Here is a 5,422-nt window from a genome sequence, read left to right on the forward strand (position 1 = left end):
GTTAAACTTTTTAAAATCCATGAAATAATTTAAATTGATAGATTGACTTAAACTTCCCATCACTGGGGACGGGCACTTTTGCTTGTTTTAACATTAACTCAGGGGTACCAAAACCATTATGTAATAACAGTAGTTATACCCATCTGGCTCTTTGTATTTGTATGTATAATATATAGGTGTGTATGCGTGTGTAGTGTCCGCCAAAATACTTGTTGTGTACAATACAGAAGAATAGCAGAATGATTACTGTACCTAGTTGTATTCGATGTCTTCTTCGAAACTGAATACATCATGCTGAAAAGTATAATTAATTGACTTAAATTTTACATTATTTCCTAAACCTTGTGGAAATTATATACAGGACTTACGTATCAAAAAGGGTGCTACCCTTTTTTCTAGCTTTTGATTTAGTGTGTGTGTGTTTTTCTAGACAGACGAAGTATTCGGAAGAAAAATGAATGTGAGATACCTCCTTCAGGTTTAGAGTGAAGATGCTGTTGATATCAGTTATCCTGTGAAGATACCTCCTTCAGGTTTAGAGTGAAGATGCTGTTGATATCAGTTATCCTGTGAGATACCTCCTTCAGGTTTAGAGTGAAGATGCTGTTGATATCAGTTATCCTGTGAGATACCTCCTTCAGGTTTAGAGTGAAGATTCTGTTGATATCAGTTATCCTTGTAGATATATAACACAATAATTTCGGTTTTATTGTGAAAATCTCCATATAAAAGTCACATAAAAGTTAAAATATTCCTACTATAAACCAGTTTCAAAATTTATCTTGATATACAGAATCAATAAACAGTATTAAACCTCTGTTTTTTGTTCAACTTACTTCCATACTTCCAAGGGTAAGATGATGTGTCTGTTAACAATATTAAACCTCTATCTATTGTTCAACTTACTTCCATACTTCCAAGGGTAAGATGATGTGTCTGTTAACAATATTAAACCTCTATCTATTGTTCAATTTACTTCCATACTTCCAAGAGTAAGATGATGTGTCTGTTAACAATATTAAACCTCTATCTGTTGTTCAACTTACTTCCATACTTCCAAGGGTAAGATGATGTGTCTGTTAACAATATTAAACCTCTATCTGTTGTTCAACTTACTTCCATACTTCCAAAGGTAAAATGATGTGTCTGTTAACTGTATTAAACTTCTGTTCTTTGTTCAACTTACTTCCATACTTCCAAAGGTAAAATGATGTGTCTGTTAACTGTATTAAACTTCTGTTCTTTGTTCAACTTACTTCCATACTTCCAAAGGTAAGATGATGTGTCTGTTAACAGTATTAAACCTTTGTTCTTTGTTTAACTTACTTCCATACTTCCAAGGTAGCTGTTATCTTAAGGTCTGGACTCTGTTATCCAGTTTTATACGAAACAACTCCGTAAAAGCCGGGTTTTCGTCGTTTTAGAAAGGTGAGCGCTTCGCGTCTCGGTTAAGAGCGAACCTCTGTGACGGTTCGCACATTTCCATTGGAACCAAACTCTGCAGAACAACCGATTGTGTAAAAGTGAAATTCCTCGAGAAAACTTTGAGAAGTAAGATAAAACTCTCCCCTCCTCCTACCTGCTGCACTGGGCTCCAAAGAATCCTGTAATTAACCATTCTTGACAGGCCCTGCCTCGCCGAGGTTCCGCTGAATGATACGGAGAGGAGCGGCAACTCACGACGACGATGGCTGTCCTAGTCACGGCAAGCTGGGGTCGTCTAGGCCAGTCCGGCTAATTACTTACCCTAGCCTGGAGCGTCAACCGATACGGGCCCAAATACGTGCTGGAGGAGATCCACAGCAAGACAAAAAAAAGGAAACCAAGACCTGCACTTTAGAGATAATTAAGTTGTTTTTCTGTGAATTTACAAAAAGGAAAAAGAAATAAATATAATGACGAATTAATAACAAGGCTGTCCCTTCAGTGAAAATAATAGACTTCTTTAGTCTTCCAATATTGGGTTATATCCAGTGTGTGAAACCCTGGTTTCTCCTTTGGCGTAAAAAGCAAGACTACAGTCAAATCAACGACAGATTTCTGAAACTTCGTCTGGTCTGATTAGGCATAAGAATGGCCGGTAAGAGACTACGAGAAATGACATTTTGATAACCACGGATAGAGCTGAAGATTGCGAAAATGTTGAGGAAAGAATGAATGTTTAAGTTATACAAATAATACAATCTATATTTTACAGGTAACCATGGTAACAGTCAACATCTCATAGCGAAATCGATTCAATCAAGCTAATAATAAACACCTCTATGCATAAAAGAATATTATTTTTTAATAAACGATTAAATACGTATCTTTAGCCACGTGAAGTTGTATCTTACAGTTGTGATGCATGTTTGTTTTAGTGCAAAGCCACAACGGGCTGTCTGCTGCGTCCGCCGAGCGGAATCGAACCTCGGATTTTCAGTTCTGATGTCGGACGTGACAAGAGATTTGGTTAGCTGTTACTACCCATCTCCCTTAATGTAAGAGTTACACTTAGCGTATCTTTTTAGTGTAGTTTTATGCTCTGGACTTGGAACTCTGGGTGTAATTTTAACTATATCTCTATATACACACACATGAACGCATCAAAGAATAAAATACAAGAACAAGGTGAGAAAACGCACTGAAACAAGACAACAAACAAAAACAGCGTACTTACGTTAAAGAGCTCGCTCTCAAGGCTGAAGACAATGCACATGACACAGACCGATAGAATAAAACCAATAGCTTTTCACCAGTGAGCGCTTTCTCTAGAGATGATTTCAAAGTCGCTGTATTTTTGTTTTTCTCCCGATCCACAACGAAATTTTAAGGGGAACCACTCCAGAGTGAGTTAGTGAACTTTAAATAATACTCGGAACGTGAAAACATTGCCTTAAGTATGTTATCTTCACTTTCAAAGCAAGCCGTCTAAGTGTTATGATAGCTAAGTGTCGTTATCAAGTTATATCAACACAGTCCCCCAGACTTGGTTGCGCACAATCTTACAGATGCTTTCAGTCTTTTGAAGCCTAAGAGAACCTCATTAACCCCTCCTCTTCTTTTCGCCTCATTCAATCACCAGATGAGTTTGTCTGTTGGCAAAGAGGTTTAAAAATATTACAATACTTATCCCTGAGAACTGTTTACTTGTACAGTTGAAAGAAAAAAAAACAGTTAAGCCTTATTTACGTAATACACGAGATGAACATTGCTTTTTAGGTTTTGCTAAAGAGAGTTTTATCGCTACACAAAATGGACAGCTTACTAGGTCCTCAAGGTCCTATCTGTTAGCAGTCAGTCGCTTTGCGCTGAGCGATGTCCAAGTAAACTGTGGGGCAAGCTTCTAAAGAGAGCGGACAACTTTCCGGAGCCTAGCTGCGCAAGCGGCTTTGTCAATGGGCAATCCCACAGCTTATTGTAGTGTAGCGACATCTGGTGGGTTACTTTGATAATTTTATTAGGCTCTGAGCAGATAATGCAGAGAATTCTGCCACACACCCGAAGGCTTTCTACGGCACGCACGCACGAAGTGCACGAGCTATAGGACTGAGCTTTCCGAGGCTGTTGGAGACGGTTGTTTTTATCAGCCAAGTTCTCTGTCTTCATGGGGAATCTAGAGATCCCCTATAAGCCATATGTTGTTGTCGGACAGGAACTGTCTGTCGGTAGCTAGCTCAACATAACCATTAATACCTGCACCTGACGTCAGCTTTTAGAAAGCTCTCTCTTAAGGCAGATAGTATCGAGAAATGAGCATTTCGTGTGTAGTTTTTTTCCATTATTTTGCTGTTCTTTTGATGGTAATGGTACGGGACACATACATATATATATATATATATATACTAAATAAAACCATTTTTCATTAGTTTATTTTTAAAGTTGTCTCATGTTTTATTTACATATTTCCTATATATTTCCTTACGCCATTAAATATCACTTGTAAGATATATTGAAATTATCTCTTCTTTAGCTTACTCCAGACTAATAACACCTTTATCCAGACTAATAACACCGTTAATCACTATGCTACACTCAACTCAAAGTGTCGATGAAATTGTACTCTAAAGGTGTTATTAGTCTGGATAAAGGTGTTATTAGTCTGGAGTAAGGTGTTATTAGTCTGGATAAAGGTGTTATTAGTCTGGAGTAAGGTGTTATTAGTCTGGATAAAGGTGTTATTAGTCTGGATAAAGGTGTTATTAGTCTGGAGTAAGGTGTTATTAGTCTGGAGTAAGTTTCGGGTTGTGAGTCGACAGGTCCAATACTCAAAGTCCGAAACATGCCACTGAACACGCACCGCTCTATCTATCACCTATGGGTGTTTTCTTTAAAAATTACATTTATTTCCACTGGCCGGTTAAGGGTAGCCTTATAGGTGGCGGTTGTAGAGAACTTCCCATCCTCCCTCTATTCATTAGTCCAAAATTAGAGGCGGGCATGTTTGAGTCTCAGGGTCTTTGATCAGGACATTTAACCTTTGTGTCGCATACCGAATAACAGTTATCGGTTTATTACTTTTACTATATTTTATTATCTTTACATTTTCATTCTTAAACATCAATACTCGTTAAAATATCTAGGAATTGAAAAGACAATTTGTTAGGCTGAAACTATTTTGTAATAATTAATTATTGTGTTTTTTAGTTCACACTTGGCTCTAAATTTCCGACAAATGTTAATTAAAACTCAGGAAAGTAAGTTTGAAGTAAAATTACCGTCTACACGAAACCGTAATAATATGTTCCATTGTAAATTAAGCCACAAACAAGTTAAATTCTTTTCTTATATAATCAGTTGCTGGAATATTCGTTTGTGTACAACTGTTAAATCATCCAGTAGTATTCGTTTCGATCCAATTGAGCTCATGTTCAGTTTGATCTTGTATTTAATGAATCATTAGGTCATTGTGAACTCCGACTCAATGAATGAGTTTACCAGATTGATCATTTTTTTTTTACAAATCATTATAAAACGGCTTCTAGTCATTATGAATCCAGTTTTTTGTCATCATAAGAATTGTTTTTAGTGGGAGCTGTGTATGGGTGCTTGAGTACCCCCGAAAATTACTGATGCGAGTGCTAATAAGGATCCAGAAGTTGTGCAAAAAATACACCATCAATCATTTAGAAAAGTTGGCGCTAATGATTCTAGTTCTATTGTACTCCGACTTAGAACCTATCATAAAGATTGGTTATAGTTCTATTGTACTCCGACTTAGAACCTATCATAAAGATTGGTTATAGTTCTATTGTACTCCTACTGAATGTTCTATCATAAGGATTAGTTATAGTTCTATTGTACTCGGACTTAGAATCTATCATAAAGATTGGTTATAGTTCTATTGTACTCAGACTTAGAATCTATCATAAAGATTGGTTATAGTTCTATTGTACTCAGACTTAGAATCTATCATAAAGATTGGTTATAGTTCTATTGTACT

The 5,422-nt window shown here is 36.7% G+C and overlaps 1 protein-coding gene across 1 annotated transcript in view; it reads right to left on the bottom strand.

Annotated features, from left to right (window-relative positions):
• The window catches only part of LOC106458205 (latrophilin Cirl-like), a 107,766-nt gene extending 104,423 nt beyond the window's left edge, over positions 1–3,343 (bottom strand). Inside the window, exon 1 of the mRNA XM_013917681.2 lies at positions 2,660–3,343. The gene's annotated coding sequence lies outside the window, so the exon portion shown is untranslated. The remainder of the gene's footprint in view (positions 1–2,659) is intronic.
• Between the last annotated feature and the right edge of the window lie 2,079 nt (positions 3,344–5,422).

The sequence above is a fragment of the Limulus polyphemus genome, unplaced genomic scaffold (genome assembly GCF_000517525.1).
Source record: "Limulus polyphemus unplaced genomic scaffold, Limulus_polyphemus-2.1.2 Scaffold429, whole genome shotgun sequence".
NCBI lineage: Eukaryota > Metazoa > Arthropoda > Merostomata > Xiphosura > Limulidae > Limulus > Limulus polyphemus.